Source organism: Diabrotica undecimpunctata, chromosome 10, assembly GCF_040954645.1.
Source record: "Diabrotica undecimpunctata isolate CICGRU chromosome 10, icDiaUnde3, whole genome shotgun sequence".
Classification (NCBI taxonomy): Eukaryota; Metazoa; Arthropoda; class Insecta; order Coleoptera; family Chrysomelidae; genus Diabrotica; species Diabrotica undecimpunctata.
Genome location: NC_092812.1, coordinates 8,356,591 through 8,378,581, shown reverse-complemented (window position 1 = coordinate 8,378,581; position 21,991 = coordinate 8,356,591). Strand labels below are relative to the sequence as shown.

Genomic DNA, 21,991 nt, shown 5'->3' with positions numbered 1-21,991 from the left:
GGACAGTTAGGAAGAACAAAAGGCAAATTCCTACAGTACTTCCGAACACACGGGGAAGAGAAATTCACAGTTCAAAATTTGCCTTCAAAGAAGATATAACGGTTGTCTTCTATGTGCCAAAAAAGTCAAAAAATGTAATCCTCTTTTCTACATTGCATCATAATGATACTATAACTGAAGAAACTGGTGAAAAGAAATTACCTGAAATTATCGAATTTTACAATTCAACCAAGGGCGGTGTAGACACATTGGATGAGCTATCTGTTAATTACAGCGTATCAAGAAATAGTCGTCGTTGGACTTATTTTTTCACTATTTGTTTTCGTTTTTGAATACAGCTGGAGTGAATGCTCAAGTTATATATAAAACAAATACAAAAAACGATAAATTAAAAAGACGAATTATTTTGAAAGAACTGGGTGTGGAGCTGATTTTTGAGTTTCGAAACCAACGAAAACCCTTCCTGGCGTCGACCACTACGTGATTATCAGCAACCAGAGATACTTCAGTTGGGACCTAAGCGACGTAGGACAAGCTGTAGATGTTCTGTTTGTCCAAGAAATAAAGATAGGAAGACTTTTTACATATGCATGCGATGTGATACTATAATTTGTTTGGAACACGCAAAAATGATGTGTTCAAATTGCGACAATTTTGAGGAGCGTAACTTTTTTATTTTTTAATGTATTTTGGCGAACATTTTTTTCTTTAGTTTGTAAAATCTTAGGATATAAGTTATTTAGATGTGTATCTTAGTGTATCTTATTATTAGTGTATCTAAGTGTATTATTGTTCACTCGTGTTTTTTGACTAGTATAATTGCAATATGTTGGATAAAGGATGTTTACCATTTAAATATAAGACTTTTACAGTACCATGTTTAATTTATTTGAATCATAAATAAGTAAAAAACCAAGATTAACCATTTTAAATGATTAAATTTCAAAATGTTAACTTCCTGTGTTAGTTTAGTTTGGGGTATGACAAGGCACACTAACGTAGGGTTAAAATTAAGTATAATAATTATTATTCCGTATAAAAAAATTAAGAGTATGAAATGCCTACAAACCAAATTCTGTTACAGAACAGTTGGCCAAACTCAACATACGTGATAGAGACCTTTGAAAAGCATAGTTTCTTCTATGAAAAGGTAAATGGAACTTATGGAACAAAGTTTCACATCGGCTGATCCTAGTGTTGTTTTCCAGTGCATACTTATTGCATATTTATTTCAATTGCTGAAAGCAGACCAGAGCAATCAACTCTTATTAAATTTTTTATAAATACATATCAAATCCCTATAGTGATGTCGAGTTTCAAGGGGAAGTGCATTAAGTCATTAGCTCACTATTTTTTAGATGACAATTTGAGACATTGTCTCAAAAGACAATGAAAATTTAACTACATAAACATCACAAATTAATATCACATAAATATTAAAATTAAGTATAATAATTATTATTCTGTGTAGAACAATTAGAGTATGAAATGCCTAAAAACCAAATTTTGTTACAGAACAGTTGGCCAAACTCAACATACGTGATAGAGACCTTTGAAAAGCATAGTTTGTTCGATGAAAAGGTAAATAAAAAAGCCTAAGGACTAATAGAAGAAGATGAAGAAGAAAGACAAAAATGATTCTTGTGTGAAATGAATAACCTTTCAAGAGATGAAATTTGTATTGCACAGTCTCCTCTAATTACATTGTTTGTTATATTTTCTAATTTCTTGTGTCTTTCGAGTAATCACTGTATATAAAAGTATTTTTTACATTTGTCTAAAAGAGAACACAAAAAACAACCGTCCCTCCGTCCGTGTCAACAAATGATCCATAAAATTCCCCGCATTTCAACAACTGAATTCCAGCGGAAGATTCCCCAGCTTTATCTATTTTCCCTTGAATGTTTGTGTACCAATGGCCATTATTTCCTCGTCGAAGTGTAGTTGCGTTTTTTGGGAGGGGAATTAATTAAGTCGACGCGACGCTAATACTATCTTAACCCGACCAGAGCTTTAGTGGCGACTTGATCAATCCCTCCAGTGACACAATTGATTAAACAATTAAACAACAGTGTTAAATCTGGATAGAGTTCTATTGCACTTGAAAATTAGAATACTTTATGTCATTGGCGTACGAAAAGGAGTTACACTGTTTTAAAAACAAAACTTGAGTGTTATCAAACATACTAAACACAAAAAATTTCTTATATTGAGATTTATATCACGATTTTCAAATAATGTCTAAGCTTCTGCATGGGCGACATCTCAATGAGATCAGCCAATAAAATGTAGCCCCTTAAGTCCAAAATAAATGCCGATATAAACCATCTAACATTTTATCGGGGACTGCTACGCGTTAGAAGGTACTGATTATAACGAACAAACTGGGACTTCACCAAACCGATCATCTCCCTTATTATCACTACGTCCCTACATTAAAAGCTGTGGGTGAAATTTTTGTTGATCCACAAATTATAAAATGTTATAATAAATTGGCGTTATTAAAGGTTCTCGAGCGTTATAAGCATTACAAAGGTTGTGTATTAGATTAAATAATATTGAAAATGAACGAACATACATTATGTAGACATATGCTCACTTTCAGAGACAAAAAGAATGGCAAGGGAGACAACTATATACTTATAAATAGCGGGAGAGAAAATAATGTTAGGCATCGTCTGGAGTCGACGTCTTAGTGCGCAAAAAACTCGAAAACAACATTAACGACATTAGCAAAACACAGGAAGAAAATGACGAGTTCTATTAGGAACTACAATATACTGTAGACCCGATGTCAAAATGAAACAAAATACTTAATACTGATTGAAGATTTCAATACAAGCAAATAATACATTATAACACCCGTGGACATAAATCAACCATAGACTACATTATAAGTAACAGAAACATCCACTCTTTTAGATGATCGACGTGAGAACACTTAGCTCGGTAAACACAACAACCAATAACAATATGGTAATAGCATAGCGGAAATAAGAAGTCACATACAACTAAAGAAGACATGCAAAATTGAAACTAGAGAAATTAATTGTAAAACCTATTTCCGACAAAACTACAAAATACCTTTATCAACAAAGACTATGACCGAAAATATAAGAAGGGCTGATTGTGCCCGAAGATGACGTAGAGACCTCATGGAACAAAATACAAAAAAATGTTTCAAGTATGAAGTCAAAAACTTCACAGCAAAGTACGAAATGAAGTAAATACAAAAATTCATTCCATAAAAAGAAGCAACTGGGAAAAAATTTCAACAGACATGGAGCACGATCTTCGGAAGACAAAAAATGTATGTATGTAATATGCTTAGAAATTGAAATAAACCAGTTAATCAATACAAAAAGTTTACCAAAATAGCGACAAATGAATGGGAAAACAGTTGAAAAAAGTTTTTGAAAATCAAATAGTCGATCAAGAGGAAGATCAGCTAGAGGATACCGAAAACACAATACTAATAAATGAAAAAAAAAAACAACCGAAATGATTAAAACAACGCTAAACAAACTAAAAAACCGAAAACCGACGGAGTTGAACAGTATAACAAACGAAATATTTAAGTACGGTGAAGAAAAGTTGACTGAGGAACTGCGAATTTTCTTTGAGAAAGGCACCGTATATAAGAAAATATCGAATGCCTGGCGAGAAAGTAAAACCATCCCAGTATTTAAAATAGTGAAAAAGATTATCCCAAAAACTATCGCGGGATAAGTCTGTTAACCGCTGTTAGGAAACTGATGACAAAAAACACATCAACTGTCGATGGGATCTTATAGACCCCGGGATTCGAGTAATTATCAAAAACAGTAAATTTGTAAGAGCGGAAAATCGGGTAACTGAGAAATACCTATACAGACAGACATAAGATAGCCTCAGTCCAATTATTCTGTTCAATTTGGTGTGAATAAGGTCATAAAATAAGTTCAAACAGCAAGAACGCGTTACAGAATGGGAAACAAAGACATTAAAATATGCTGCTATTGTGACGACGTATTACTTATAACGGAGGAAGAAGATAACCCACAAGATTGTTGCTATACCTATTGAGATAGCCACTCACGACTAACTTAGCAAGTTATTAACTTCAAACGTCTAGGAGATAACATTACCAGTAGCAGAAACCTCAAGGAGGAAGTCAAAGCGCAGACTAACCGAGCAGCAATCATATCTGGATACCTACGTATCTACGTGTTATTATCTAGAGAAAGAAACTCATGAGCATGGGTAGTAAAATAGGAACACATAAGACTTTCGTAAGACCAGTAATGACCTATGCAATCGAGACCAGAGCGAAAAAAGCTGCAATCAAGAAGCTCCTAGGACAACTGAAATGATATCGCTTAGATCCATTGCTGGTTACACTCTTAAGGGCCGAAAAAGGAATGAGTTTATTAGGAAACAATGTGGCGTCCAGGATAGGATATCGTAAGATGGACTAGGAAGAGACGCAGGGAGTGGAGAGACCACAGCAGTAGAATGGACGCTAAGAGACTGGAAAAAATTGTAAGATTTAAAAAACCCGATACATCGAGACCACCTGGGAGACTTTCAAAACGATAATAGGAGAGCTGGACATCGGAGTCCCAAGACATAGCCGACGGAGCTGAAGAATGAATAGGACTTAGCCCTAAATTAAGAAGAAGAAGAAGAGGATAAGTTTTACAAGGTAATAATTGCATTTTAAAACCAAATAGTAGGAAGTTTCGATCCTCAGATTCTGTCCTGTATCTATGACACTTCCCAATCCCAATATTTTTCTTTTTTAAGGTACGCCTATGCCTTTGAAATTAATAGAATCAATTAAATGGGAGAAGTTTAAAGTTAGATGGTATAAAATCAAAATAGTTTGGCATCAAGTATTAAATACGATGCATAATTTACTCTATTGACTGGAAACCGTGATTATTTCACAAAGTTCAGCACGGGCAATGTTTACTGGACTTATACTTCGTATGTGGGTCAATCAGAAGAAGCTTAAACTTATCCAAGTTTCGGTGTAGAACCAAAGAAACTATTATCAAGTAGAGAGTTTATGGATTAACTTGTCAAATTATTTTCCGAACAGAAAAGGATTGAGTAGCATTCGAGATTTTGGAGAGAAAAACCAATAAAATAAATATATACATCCAAAGTTATACAAGTTGTTTGCACAGTAGTTATAGTTATTAAAAATCCAAATCCTTCATAAAAATACGAAGTTTTCAAAAGTTAAGTTATCCTATTTTATCAGTGTTATGTTAATGTTACTGATACCCACAGAAATCTAATTTAATATAAAAAACTATAAAAATGTGTCGTCTTGGAAGAGTAAAAAACTTAAAATTATTAAAAACTTATTAAAAACTCAGAATAGAGGTGTAGAGTATAAATCAACACGGTTTTTCAAAATAGTTTAATTGTGTATAAGCTTTTATGTCTAACTTATTTTGTATTTCGCATTGAAATATTTATATATATATATATATATATATATATATATATATATATATATATATATATATATATATATATATATATATATATATATATATATATATATATATATATATATATATATATTGTAAAGACTACGACCGTCAATTTATAATTCTAAAGTATTCAACTAGTGAATTCAGAGGTTTAATCGGTCATTCAGGTTGGCAAATAAAAAAAGAAGTCAACTACTTCATAAGTTTATTGAAGACGTTTCGCTTTATATTTCTAAAGCTTCATCAGTTCTCTAAAATATAACAAATGACATTGAGTTTATAAGAAATACAGATATACTTAGTTCATAACTTACAACTCAATATGTAGTATGTTATCGATGTTATCATATCTACTGTACACTTTACTCCTTATTTGAAACTAACTTAAAACGCTCCTTTATTGAAATGTGTGAGATCCTCAAGAACTCATCGGCAATAAACAAAAGAACCGACATCGACAATTTGAGCCAGGTTTACCACTCTCTCATCTTACGAAATAAATGATACCAATTATTCTTCAGTTAAAAGTTGGCGTATTTTTTGTTCAAAATAATAACAAAAGTATCCCCTATTTCCAAGTTTCATTAAAACATAAATTAAAAATAATATATCAAATATTTCCGCCATATAAATTCCACCTGTCCAACTAATTATGCAATGTCCCCTGTAGAAGTTCATAATTGTCTCAAACCTTGGAATTTGGTGACACATGGCCCTTAAAAAAATTTTTCGGTATCGCGTCAAGTTGTTTGCTAGATTGCAATAAATCAGAACTTTGTTGGTCTTCAGCGGAGAACCATCTAAATGAAGCCAAATGTTCGTTTAAAATTTTTTAAATATTCATATCTACGAACATGAACATTATTTTCTGCAAAGTTTGTGTGTTTTTTGTTTTTGTTTTTTGTTTTTTCTTTTTTGGTTAAGTTAGTTTCAAATAAGGAGTAAAGTGTAAGTAGATATGATAACATCGATAACATACTACATATTGAGTTGTAAGTTATGAACTATATCTGTATTTCTTATAAACTCAATGTCATTTGTTATATTTTAGAGAACTGATGAAGCTTTAGAAATATAAAGCGAAACGTCTTCAATAAACTTATGAAGTAGTTGACTTCTTTTTTTATTTGCCAACCTGAATGACCGATTAAACCTCTGAATTCACTAGTTGAATACTTTAGAAATATATATATATATATATATATATATATATATATATATATATATATATATATATATATATATAATATATATATATATATATATATATATATATATATACTAAGTGACATAGAAATCCGAACACCCAGTTTAAATGATTTTATTTCAATAATATTTGGTGTAATTTATTTATCTTACTGAAAAAACAAGTGATAAAGTTTTTAGCCTTATCAGTTGGAGATTCCGGTTTGTATACCTTTTGATTTTAAATTCACTAACAATCTAAAAATGAATATTTCAGCCGCAGTAAAGATCCAAATTTGGCGGATTGTGGTTCTTGACATTCTTTACGATTGGTTACGATGCCTAGAGTACGGAGACCTGTACGATTTCGTCAACTTAGTGAGTTTGATAGGGGCCGTATAATGGGACTTCGGAAAGCTGGACTTTCTTTTCGGGAAGTTGCAGTTAGAGTGCAAAGAAGTATAGACACCGTGGTTAGGTGTTGTCAGGCATGGCTTCAAGAAGGCCGTACGCAAAGAGCAAGGGGCACTGGACGCCGCCGTAGAACAACAGACCGTGAAGATCGCCGCCTAAGATTATTGGCCTTAAGAGACCGTTTCTCCACTGCCAGCTCCATTGCAAATGAATGGTTTGCAGAACACGGAAGACCTATTGGCATGCGAAGTGTTTACCGACGAATGAGAAGTTTTGGCCTGTTTTCATACCGACCACACTGGGTCCTCCCTTTAACTCCAGAACACCGCCGTAATCGCCTTCAGTGGTGCAGAGAACGGTCACTCTGGAATCAGGAATGGAACAGTATTGTCTTTAGTGACGAGTCTCGATTTTGTTTAGGCATGCACGATGGTCGAGCGAGGGTTAGAAGGCGAAGTGGTGAAAGGAGGAATCCACAGTTTTTTGGTAAGATAGTTTCGAAACAAATTCAGATTTCTGCTTTAATCTGGAGCCTTCTAAAAATTGCAAGACATGACCAGACGATGATAAAGATGTTAAAGAAGACATGGGGAATCTAAAATTTGCATTCCACGACATGTCTATTCATCTAGGCAGAAATCCTAACGAATTTGTTTCTCGTACTCATACAGAGTAGATCCGAAGAAAATGAAAAAGACAGAAAAGATTTTATTTCACGTTCAAAGCGTCTATGTATCTATTGATACGTATTTCGCTTTAATAAAGCTCATCAGAATAGTTATTCATAGCCGTTCTTAACGTGAAAAATAAAATTCTCTGTCTTATTAGAAGTAACAATAACATGACTTCGTTATGGACGCAATAGCGACATCTGATAGAAAAATCGGTAAGATAGTTTCGAAACAAATTCAGATTTCTGCTTTAATCTGGAGCCTTCTAAAAATTGCAAGACATGACCAGACGATGATAAAGATGTTAAAGAAGACATGGGGAATCTAAAATTTGCATTCCACGACATGTCTATTCATCTAGGCAGAAATCCTAACGAATTTGTTTCTCGTACTCATACAGAGTAGATCCGAAGAAAATGAAAAAGACAGAAAAGATTTTATTTCACGTTCAAAGCGTCTATGTATCTATTGATACGTATTTCGCTTTAATAAAGCTCATCAGAATAGTTATTCATAGCCGTTCTTAACGTGAAAAATAAAATTCTCTGTCTTATTAGAAGTAACAATAACATGACTTCGTTATGGACGCAATAGCGACATCTGATAGAAAAATCGGTAAGATAGTTTCGAAACAAATTCAGATTTCTGCTTTAATCTGGAGCCTTCTAAAAATTGCAAGACATGACCAGACGATGATAAAGATGTTAAAGAAGACATGGGGAATCTAAAATTTGCATTCCACGACATGTCTATTCATCTAGGCAGAAATCCTAACGAATTTGTTTCTCGTACTCATACAGAGTAGATCCGAAGAAAATGAAAAAGACAGAAAAGATTTTATTTCACGTTCAAAGCGTCTATGTATCTATTGATACGTATTTCGCTTTAATAAAGCTCATCAGAATAGTTATTCATAACCGTTCTTAACGTGAAAAATAAAATTCTCTGTCTTATTAGAAGTAACAATAACATGACTTCGTTATGGACGCAATAGCGACATCTGATAGAAAAATCGGTAAGATAGTTTCGAAACAAATTCAGATTTCTGCTTTAATCTGGAGCCTTCTAAAAATTGCAAGACATGACCAGACGATGATAAAGATGTTAAAGAAGACATGGGGAATCTAAAATTTGCATTCCACGACATGTCTATTCATCTAGGCAGAAATCCTAACGAATTTGTTTCTCGTACTCATACAGAGTAGATCCGAAGAAAATGAAAAAGACAGAAAAGATTTTATTTCACGTTCAAAGCGTCTATGTATCTATTGATACGTATTTCGCTTTAATAAAGCTCATCAGAATAGTTATTCATAGCCGTTCTTAACGTGAAAAATAAAATTCTCTGTCTTATTAGAAGTAACAATAACATGACTTCGTTATGGACGCAATAGCGACATCTGATAGAAAAATCGGTAAGATAGTTTCGAAACAAATTCAGATTTCTGCTTTAATCTGGAGCCTTCTAAAAATTGCAAGACATGACCAGACGATGATAAAGATGTTAAAGAAGACATGGGGAATCTAAAATTTGCATTCCACGACATGTCTATTCATCTAGGCAGAAATCCTAACGAATTTGTTTCTCGTACTCATACAGAGTAGATCCGAAGAAAATGAAAAAGACAGAAAAGATTTTATTTCACGTTCAAAGCGTCTATGTATCTATTGATACGTATTTCGCTTTAATAAAGCTCATCAGAATAGTTATTCATAGCCGTTCTTAACGTGAAAAATAAAATTCTCTGTCTTATTAGAAGTAACAATAACATGACTTCGTTATGGACGCAATAGCGACATCTGATAGAAAAATCGGTAAGATAGTTTCGAAACAAATTCAGATTTCTGCTTTAATCTGGAGCCTTCTAAAAATTGCAAGACATGACCAGACGATGATAAAGATGTTAAAGAAGACATGGGGAATCTAAAATTTGCATTCCACGACATGTCTATTCATCTAGGCAGAAATCCTAACGAATTTGTTTCTCGTACTCATACAGAGTAGATCCGAAGAAAATGAAAAAGACAGAAAAGATTTTATTTCACGTTCAAAGCGTCTATGTATCTATTGATACGTATTTCGCTTTAATAAAGCTCATCAGAATAGTTATTCATAGCCGTTCTTAACGTGAAAAATAAAATTCTCTGTCTTATTAGAAGTAACAATAACATGACTTCGTTATGGACGCAATAGCGACATCTGATAGAAAAATCGGTAAGATAGTTTCGAAACAAATTCAGATTTCTGCTTTAATCTGGAGCCTTCTAAAAATTGCAAGACATGACCAGACGATGATAAAGATGTTAAAGAAGACATGGGGAATCTAAAATTTGCATTCCACGACATGTCTATTCATCTAGGCAGAAATCCTAACGAATTTGTTTCTCGTACTCATACAGAGTAGATCCGAAGAAAATGAAAAAGACAGAAAAGATTTTATTTCACGTTCAAAGCGTCTATGTATCTATTGATACGTATTTCGCTTTAATAAAGCTCATCAGAATAGTTATTCATAGCCGTTCTTAACGTGAAAAATAAAATTCTCTGTCTTATTAGAAGTAACAATAACATGACTTCGTTATGGACGCAATAGCGACATCTGATAGAAAAATCGGTAAGATAGTTTCGAAACAAATTAAAGCAGAAATCTGAATTTGTTTCGAAACTATCTTACCGATTTTTCTATCAGATGTCGCTATTGCGTCCATAACGAAGTCATGTTATTGTTACTTCTAATAAGACAGAGAATTTTATTTTTCACGTTAAGAACGGCTATGAATAACTATTCTGATGAGCTTTATTAAAGCGAAATACGTATCAATAGATACATAGACGCTTTGAACGTGAAATAAAATCTTTTCTGTCTTTTTCATTTTCTTCGGATCTACTCTGTATGAGTACGAGAAACAAATTCGTTAGGATTTCTGCCTAGATGAATAGACATGTCGTGGAATGCAAATTTTAGATTCCCCATGTCTTCTTTAACATCTTTATCATCGTCTGGTCATGTCTTGCAATTTTTAGAAGGCTCCAGATTAAAGCAGAAATCTGAATTTGTTTCGAAACTATCTTACCGATTTTTCTATCAGATGTCGCTATTGCGTCCATAACGAAGTCATGTTATTGTTACTTCTAATAAGACAGAGAATTTTATTTTTCACGTTAAGAACGGCTATGAATAACTATTCTGATGAGCTTTATTAAAGCGAAATACGTATCAATAGATACATAGACGCTTTGAACGTGAAATAAAATCTTTTCTGTCTTTTTCATTTTCTTCGGATCTACTCTGTATGAGTACGAGAAACAAATTCGTTAGGATTTCTGCCTAGATGAATAGACATGTCGTGGAATGCAAATTTTAGATTCCCCATGTCTTCTTTAACATCTTTATCATCGTCTGGTCATGTCTTGCAATTTTTAGAAGGCTCCAGATTAAAGCAGAAATCTGAATTTGTTTCGAAACTATCTTACCGATTTTTCTATCAGATGTCGCTATTGCGTCCATAACGAAGTCATGTTATTGTTACTTCTAATAAGACAGAGAATTTTATTTTTCACGTTAAGAACGGCTATGAATAACTATTCTGATGAGCTTTATTAAAGCGAAATACGTATCAATAGATACATAGACGCTTTGAACGTGAAATAAAATCTTTTCTGTCTTTTTCATTTTCTTCGGATCTACTCTGTATGAGTACGAGAAACAAATTCGTTAGGATTTCTGCCTAGATGAATAGACATGTCGTGGAATGCAAATTTTAGATTCCCCATGTCTTCTTTAACATCTTTATCATCGTCTGGTCATGTCTTGCAATTTTTAGAAGGCTCCAGATTAAAGCAGAAATCTGAATTTGTTTCGAAACTATCTTACCGATTTTTCTATCAGATGTCGCTATTGCGTCCATAACGAAGTCATGTTATTGTTACTTCTAATAAGACAGAGAATTTTATTTTTCACGTTAAGAACGGCTATGAATAACTATTCTGATGAGCTTTATTAAAGCGAAATACGTATCAATAGATACATAGACGCTTTGAACGTGAAATAAAATCTTTTCTGTCTTTTTCATTTTCTTCGGATCTACTCTGTATGAGTACGAGAAACAAATTCGTTAGGATTTCTGTCTAGATGAATAGACATGTCGTGGAATGCAAATTTTAGATTCCCCATGTCTTCTTTAACATCTTTATCATCGTCTGGTCATGTCTTGCAATTTTTAGAAGGCTCCAGATTAAAGCAGAAATCTGAATTTGTTTCGAAACTATCTTACCGATTTTTCTATCAGATGTCGCTATTGCGTCCATAACGAAGTCATGTTATTGTTACTTCTAATAAGACAGAGAATTTTATTTTTCACGTTAAGAACGGCTATGAATAACTATTCTGATGAGCTTTATTAAAGCGAAATACGTATCAATAGATACATAGACGCTTTGAACGTGAAATAAAATCTTTTCTGTCTTTTTCATCCACAGTTTTTTGTTGAAAGACATGTTCACCACACTGTTGGAGTTATGGTTTGGGGTGCTATAGCTTATGGTTCCAGGTCACCTTTAATCTTCATCAGAGGTAACATGAACGCGCAGCGTTATATCCAAGAAGTTCTAGAACCCCACCTTTTACCCTATCTTGACACCCTGGCAAATCCAACTTTCCAACAAGATAATGCCCGACCACATGTTACAAGAGTCACAATAGATTTCTTTCAACATAATGATGTCACATTGTTAGCATGGCCACCAAGATCTGCCGACTTATCCCCAATTGAGCACGTGTGGGATATGATGGGTAGGAGATTGTTCAATTTGCAACGTCCTCCTCAGACTCTACAAGCACTTCGAGAGGAGTTGGTGGTTGCCTGGAATGAGATACCACAAGAGGACATTGGCCACCTGATCAGAAGCATGCCTAATTTTAATAATTTACTTATTATTATTATTCATTAAGTACTTATACAAAATTTTGTTAAAATAAAATCATTTAAACGGGGTGTTCGGATTTCTATGTCACTTAGTATATATATATATATATATATATATATATATATATATATATATATATATATATATATAGGTAATACTCCACTAAATGGAAGATCCCTGTCCCATGCTAGTTTTATGTAATAAATGGATAAGTTTTTTTGTATCAATAACATTACAACGATATATGCTTGGTACGTCACAGCGTCTTTAGTAATTTAATAATGGAATATCTAAATAAATGAACCTAAAACACCTGAAAACACAGTCCCCTGGTACGTACCTTGTCCTGAATTACAAATATTGTTATAAATATTTATTTTTTTTGTCGGTAATAACTGAATACAAAATATCTATATACATAAAAAATGATAAGCATCGTTAGACATCACCGATATGTTTTGAAATAGAATTTTAAGCAAAATATCATGTGCACAGTCCTGCTGTCTTCAAATTATTTAAACAGTCCCCTGTTAAAATTTGAAAACCGCGTTGAAGTCAAATTTTGTTTTGGTACGGTACATTTAGATCGTGAAACGGAACGGAATCGGTGTGAAGTTCGTTCAGTTCTGGAGCGTCTGCTGGTGAACCCAGCGTCTCAGCAATTAGTGAAAAATTGGTAAGCTTTTTTTTACCATTTTAAGAGTTTTATTAAAGACTGTTTGGGAATTTGGGAAAGTATGTGGTATTTATTTTCATATTTTACCTTCAATATTTTTCTTTTACTGTATTATAATGTGATCTAATTCAATGGCATATTCTAACTTATTTGCTTTAAAATATATTGTTTCCGGTTATTTCATAAAATCTCGTAAAGTTGTTAAACTGGCTATCTCATTTATTATGTTTTAAGTATGGATATTTTGACTTTATTTGAAAAGCGACCTACAATAGGGTTGATTTATGAGATGCACTTGTCCATAAACTACTTAACAGTTAGAGGGTTCTTTCTGACCATCCCAATCTCAAGTCTCAAGACGAGACACACACTTCGACTTCATCACCGAAACAGCGAACAATAAACACGGGACGTCCTTCCTTCTGTGCCTCGGATGGCGTCGTGACGCACCGCGACCAATTCTTCTGCTTACTATGAATACATCAATATTTCAAAAGGTGAGTCTATATTCTTTATAAGACAACAGTATGAGTTAAGACCAGTTAATTCTCGTAATTTATTCACAGTTATAGTTCCGATTTTTCGCTAATTTATTTACAGTCAAAATATTGCATTTTTTCTTCATTACTATTTCTTAATTCAGTTAGCCAGCGACCTCGTAAGTTTGATTTGTTTAAAATAATTGATTATCTAGTACTTACGTAGCCACACCTGTTTCTTTAATCTGATGTTTACATTATTTTGTTTTATTAAGTATTCATGCAAAAATAACCCGCCATTTTACAGCACAGGGACTGTTATTTTTACATGAAGACTTATAAAACAACATTATTTAAACATATCAGGTAGCAGAAACAACTGTGGATAAAATACTAGATAATCAATTATTTTAAACAAATTTTCGTTCGTCAAACTCTGAAAATAGTTTTCTCTAACAGCTGACACGCGAGGGTTCACCAGTAGACGCAGTAGTAGCACTAAATAAAATAGTGGTTGCCCGCTTAGTCTCACAACAGATTTCTGATGTCAGTTTTGACCAAATCAGAAGTTAGCAGATCGAGATTTATGTCTAAAAGGACGATTATTTTATTATTTTCCTATATTTGTACCGGTTTTTGAGATAAGTTAATTTAAATCTTGCTCCTGAAGTACAACTTGGACACTGATTTTTTTTGTAAGGCATCGTATACTAATATTAATAGTCCAGTTTAGACAAAAAAAAAGGCGTAACCTTGCATGGCGATGTATCCCAAATTTTATTATTCTAACATTTAATGAGAGAGTCAATATTAGTGTAAATTTAAAATTGCGAGTGAATCCCACCGTAGCGATAGCCGCCATCTTGAACTTAAAGGAAAACGGTTTTTGCTTAATATTTCCGCCATTTCCAACTTTTCGACAAAAAGGGTACGGACTGAAATTGTTGCAAATACAATTTTGCAAATTTTTTCGTGCGGTCGATATTTTTCACGTTAAGGGGGATATAGTGGAAGAGGGGGAAGCAAAATTATTGAATTATTCCAGTAATTAATAACTTTACCACATGAATGTATTTTTTTTTGTTTATTTACGATTACCATCTACATAAATGACCAATAAGCCATTTTAATTTATCCTAGTGATGTGCGTTTACCTGACAAAAATGCACCTATGGATAATTTAGAAGATGAAGATGAAAGTGCGGGGCCAAGTACTCAGAAAATGAAGAATTTGTGTGTAGCTGAGAAAAATATGGTGTTAGATGTATTTGATGGACTTTCTAAAAAAATGACCAAATATGAAGCTGTTAAGCAAATGGCGGTTTTAACAAAAATTTCTTGTGCGACAGTCTACCGTTTAATAAAGACAGGTTCGAAAAGTAGAACAACAAGAAAGGATTTGGGAAGCTCTAAAAAAATTCAACCTCACCTCTTGGAACCTATTAGTGAGACAATATATAATATGTATGCAGCTAAAGTTATGCCTAACCTAAACATTATCATGCCAAAATTAAAAAAAAAAACATATTGTTGATGATTGTTCCACAAAGACTTTGGGAAAATTTTTGACCAAAAATGGTTTTAAATATAAAACTGTCAATAAGAGACAAACCATAATGGAATGTAGTCGCCTAATAAAATGGAGGAATGAATATATCAAAAAAATTTCACAATACCGCAGTGAGTGTCGAGAAATTTATTATCTGGACGAGACTTGGTTTGATTCTCACGAAACGATAAATAAAGCCTGGACAAACGGTACAAGAAAATGCCAAATAGATGTACCCCATTCTAGAGGCAAGCGAATTTGCATATTACATTGCGGAGGACAACATGGATGGGTGAACGATGCGTTATTGTTGAGTTCCAAAAGTATTAAAGACAGTTCTCTAGACTCTAGACTACCACCAAGACATCGAAGGGACGCTTTTTGAATCGTGGTTTGAGAATACTGTTACGATAGATGATGACGTGTCATATGACTCAAAACTGTAAACATATTTATTACTAATATCCTTTCTCATTCAAGTACTTTCCAGATGATATACCTGATCTGTCAGAAATGTCTAGTCCTCTACGGTAAAAGACCTGTTTGGCTCCACGACGATCGGAGAAGTTCTGGAAGGTCAAATGCCCCTTCGAGAATAACTGTATTTTATATATAAACACGAAAGTTTTTGAAGAACAGTTAGTTTTTGAGTCCGAAAATATAACTGTACGCGATAAATAAATATTGTGAAATAAATTAGTAATAAAGACTTTAATAAATTTGCAAGTATTATAAATAGAACCTTTAATAATAAATAAAACCAATAAATTAGACTTATAATAATATAACAATACATTATTTGCAAATTTAAAAGAAAATAGCGTGATTGTTATGAACAATGCATAATATCACTGCAAATGAATTAAAAAATTCCAACCAAGCAGAGTAGGAAGGATGAAATTCAAGAATTTTTAATAGCCGAAGACCTATATTTTGAGGATCATTACACCAAAGATCAACTAATCCAGGTTCTTCATACAAAAGTCGTAACTAAAGAACATATTGTAGATAAATTAGCCACTAACAATGGACATACGGTTTTAAGATTACCTCCATATTACTGTGTGTTGAATACCATAGAATTGCTATGGGCTCAGTTACAAAACCATGTCCGGAGGAACAACACATCTCCAAAAGATGCACAAAGTGTTGTCGAACTAACAAAAACAGAGTTCAAAAATATCAGTGCTCAAAACTGGCAAAATGCAATACAACATGTAAAGAAGATTGAAAAAGATTACATGAAAAATATCCCAGCCTTGAAGAAAATTATTATTAATTTGGCTGAGAGTGATATAGAAAACGATAATAACGATGAGTTGGAATAACTGTTAACTCTAACTGGAAGATCCGAAATGAATGTGACTTTCCGATACTGTAGACAGTGACACTGAAGAGAGAACTGATAGGCGACAATCCGAAGACGGTAATATGGGCGGTCTATGCATCTGAAGATGAAGAATTAGCAGAACAGCTAAAAGTTGCATACAGAGAGGAAGGAATGCCATTGGAACTAGCGAAAAAATATAAAACGGAAACTGTAGTTGTGTTGCGTTTTAAAATTTTTTTTTAACTACGAAATATGTATATGTTATATTTATATATTAAAAATTTCTAAAGACGCCCCTGTCGGTGGAATATTTTCGTTTTTCTGTTTGAAAAGGAATTTTAAAACGATCGATATTTTATGGCGTTTTAAGTTCAACGTTCCTAGAAAAAATATTGCAAGTCATGTATTCTATTTTTCTAAAAAGTAATAAAGCTGAAAATATTTCAAGGTTGTTACGAACTGGTTCCGGAGACGCGAGGGGAATTTATTTTGGTTGAATTTGTAAAATCTAACGCATAAGAAGTCAAGCAAGAGATTTCAAACGAGAAGGACGTTTGGCGGATTTTGAATCCAAAGCCACTTCTTTGTGTGTAATGTCTTAAGACCGGTTAAGGTGATAATATTCTTTGCATAATGGCAGTTTAGAACAGAGTAATCATCATAAGATTTGAGCAGTACACCGGAACTGAAGAAATTTTGGAAAGTGATTATATAGGATGTCCCACCAGCTTTGTTGTCGTTTGCCTGCTTGATCCAACCCCATCTACGTCAGATCTTCATTCCTGAGTATTGGAAATGGTTTCCTTCTTATTGAGTCTTCTTGTCCAGTTGAGAGTTTTGTCCTTGCAGCTCCAATCCCAGAGATAGTAGCAAGTTTCTCAAAGTTAAGTGGCAAAGTTTGTGAAATTCAGGTAACTTTTTAAGCGATTAAATATTAAAGTAAAGACAGACATTTTTTATTACAATTTAAAAATTGTAATATTTAACAATTTTAATTTGCCTGATATAGAAAAGATATTCCATATATAAGGTTAAATTTTAAGATATTTTCATAAACAAGGATATCCTTAATTTTTAATAATCTAATTTGGCCATATTAATAAATAACCTAGGAAACATTTGTAAGTTTTTGTAGTATCTCCAACCCCTGGAGTTTGTAAACGGACACATGTAAGTTTTTTTATTCTGTATTTTGCAACTATTTATATAGTATATTTTTTGTGCAATCTGTATTTTTGATAACTGTTTATTTGAGACAAAAATAAACGTTTGATTTGTTTCTCTGGTCCATTTTTTTGTTTTTATTTAGAAAAGTCTCCTAACCCTTGTATGTATTCTTGATTTTGGGGAAGAAGAAATTTTCTTTCTTTTTCCAGCAGGAAGTTTTCTTCGAAGCGGCGTCCGAATTAAAATATCTAGAGGGAACCTTGTCTGCCATATCTTGTTTCATTTTGTCCAGGAGATTTACGTAAGTAACCCCTTGATTTCATTTTTTTTTGTAACTGCCCAAATCCGAACCCTTGTCGTTCACTTATCCACGACCCCAGCTCTCCAACAACCCCGTGAGTGCCGTTCGCACAAGTAACGATTGTTTTGCTTGCCCTATCTTCGCCCCCATAGTTTCTGTCCCCAATTTTCTACCCCCATAATCTTACCCTGAGGTAGGCAAATATAATTCGTTACAGTTGCAACAATGAAACGCAACGTCAACACAGAAAAAGCTAAATTAATATTGGAAGCATGTAACTTCACAACCACGCACGAAGTAATGTCCAAATTTTTATCGATCGACGCGACAGAAGATAGCATACAAGGAAGAGTGTTAAATTATAGGACAAATTACGAAGCTAAGAGAGGACCTCACCAGTATAGGAGAGGATATCACAACAAATATGACAAGGAGAGAAGACCTACCTTTGAACAACAGAACGAAGCCAAGAGAAAGCAATGAAACTATACACACAGAGGGTATAGACAATACAGCAACCAGGCATATAGAGGAAACCAGAGAGGAAGACGTAACAGGAATGTATGGCTACTAGAATTAGAAGATAGCCAAGGTAAACCGGAAAATCCGCAGTTGGGGTTTTGAATGATTAAGATAACAGAAATACACAGCTAGAAGTGGAATATTACATTTACAACTTCGACTTAAACTTAACAAATTTCGTAGAAATGAAAACAGGAATCCTAGGACAGACAAATACATTTATCATAGACACAGGAGCCGATATTTCTATACTCAAATGTTCACAAGATTTTATGCAGGAACATGTGAAACCAAACACAAAGGCGAAAATAAAAGGAGTAACTAAAGGAGAATTGCAAACAATGAGAGAAATCGAAACAACACTAGAAGTAAAAGAACGTCGGTTTGAACATATATTTTAATTAGTAGAATCTAACTTTCCCATTCCAACGGACGGAATCATTGGAAAAGACTTCATTTCAAATTTTCAATGCATATTGGACTACGCTAATCTGAAAATGCACATTAAAGACGACGGAGACTGTTATGTTAGTACGAACATTTTAGATAACATAGATAATGACACGATAATAATACCGCCTAGATGCGAAATTTACAGAATAATAAAAAAATTTTAAACACTAAAGAACGACAGAGTAGTGGAACAACAGGAGATACTACCTAGAATATTCATAGCGAGAGCAATCATTTCAAGCAATAATCCGTACATCAAAACGTTGAATACAATCTATGAAACGGTAAAGATAGAGACAAACACAATCAGAACACTATACATTAAATTATTTAGCATATATAGACTGATCAATGACAGTAAAGATAGGAAGAAGGAATTACGGGAATCACTTAAGTTAGATATCCCATAATACACACGCGATAAATTGGTATCTTTATGTGAGGAATACTCAGATATATTCGCCCTAAGGCACGACATGCTAACATGTAACAACTTCTACGAACAAAAACTGAGAGTGAAAGACCAAACCCCAGTATACATCAAGAATTATAGGACACCGCATCCACAAGCAGAAGAGTTAAACCGACAAGTACAGAAATTGAGAGACCAAGGAATTGTAGAACCATCTACATCAGAATACAATTATAGCCCTGTAGTGCTCCTACCGAAAAAGGCTATAGATGGAAATAAAGCATGGAGATTATGCATAGATTTTAGACAACTAAACAAGAAAATAGTCACAGACAAATTCTCATTACCAAAAATAGACTCAATACTAGACCAACTAGGGAGAGCAAAATGGTTTTCAGTTATAGACCTAATGTCAGATTTTCACCAAATACCATTAGAAAAATCATCGATCGAGGAAATACACATCGTTTAGCACGGAGAACGGAGCATTTCAATTCACTAGATTACCTTTTAGATTAAACGTAAGCCCGAATAGCTTGTCAAGAATGATGTCAATAGCTTTTTCAGGTTTAACCCCGGACAAAGAATTTCTTTACATGGACGATATAGTAGTAATAGAAATATCAGAAAAACATCATTTAGATAACCTAAAAAAGACATTTGAGACATGTCGGAAGTTTAACCTAAAACTTAACCCAGGAAAATGTCAATTTTTTAGAAGAGAAGTCACATATTTAGGACATGATCTTGCTCAGGAAGGAGTATCACCAGATAAAGCCAAATATGCAACTGTATATTGAAATATTTAATCATGATTATGAATGTATGAATCAATATTGAAAACTGTAGAAAGAAAAGGTTCTGCCGACGCTCAAGCCGTTTTGTAATAACGTTCGGTTACACGTTATGTGTCCATAAATTATATCGATGAAAAATTTAAAAGATAAAAACACATTATAATTTGAATAGTCATGAAACTCACCGGATCTTAATCCGATTGAGAATTTGTTTATGATTGTAAAAGTTAAACTTCGTAAAATCGGTTGCACAAAAAAGCCAAGGAAGAACATATTTCCTATTAAAACAATTTAAATGTTTTCTCTTTTTTCATCGTCTATAACTAATAAATTCAAATAATTACTTGTGTTCACCTTAATTTGCACCATCTTGTATATGAATTAAAGTAATAATCCTACATTTCTTTAAATTTCGTGATTTAAGTATATATATATATATATATATATATATATATATATATATATATATATATGTATATATATATATATATATGTATATATATATATATATATATATATATATATATATATATATATATATATATATTGAAATGATATAGAATATAGGAGAAAGAAAAATAGTGATTAAAAATAATTTATAAGTTATATACTAGAGAATTTTATAAAAATGATTTATATGAGGGTATTCTTAAGAAATTAGCATATAATAAGTGTAAAAAGTTTTTTCTTAATAATTATAATATTGTAAATATAGTTAAGTGAGCCATGTGTATAGGCAACCAGATATACATACTCTGAAAGTGACATTTTAAATAATAATTACGAATATAAGTGGGGTTATAATAATATGTTAAGGAAAAGACAGTTAAGATTTTATTTCACGTATAGGGAGCTTGCGCATCCGTTTATACGTATTTCAGCCCAATAGGCATCATCAGAACGGCTTTCGCAAGCGCTCTGAACGTGAAATAATTCTTCTCTGTCTTAGGAAGCAACTATAACATGGCTTCGTATAGACGCAATGTAGCGACATCTGATAATAAAATCGTAGACTAATTTTCGAAACCAAATTCAAGAATTCCGCTTTAATCTGTGCCTTCTAAGAATTGCAAGGCAAAAACAGACGTTGATAAAGGTGTTAAGAGAGACATGGGGAATCTAAAAATTGCATTCCACAACATATCTCTTCAACTAAGCAAAATTCTTAGCGAATTGGTTTCTAGTACTCGTACAGAGTATATCGAAATAACAAGGAAAAGACAGTTAAGATTTTATTTCACGTATAGGGAGCTTGCGCATCCGTTTATACGTATTTCAGCCCAATAGGCATCATCAGAACGGCTTTCGCAAGCGCTCTGAACGTGAAATAATTCTTCTCTGTCTTAGGAAGCAACTATAACATGGCTTCGTAGAGACGCAATGTAGCGACATCTGATAATAAAATCGTAGACTAATTTTCGAAACCAAATTCAAGAATTCCGCTTTAATCTGTGCCTTCTAAGAATTGCAAGGCAAAAACAGACGTTGATAAAGGTGTTAAGAGAGACATGGGGAATCTAAAAATTGCATTCCACAACATATCTCTTCAACTAAGCAAAATTCTTAGCGAATTGGTTTCTAGTACTCGTACAGAGTATATCGAAATAACAAGGAAAAGACAG

The 21,991-nt window shown here is 33.2% G+C and overlaps 1 protein-coding gene across 3 annotated transcripts in view; it reads right to left on the bottom strand.

Annotated features, from left to right (window-relative positions):
- PlexB (plexin B) overlaps nt 1-21,991 on the bottom strand; it is a 560,952-nt gene that overhangs the window by 166,451 nt on the left and 372,510 nt on the right. The window lies entirely within an intron of this gene.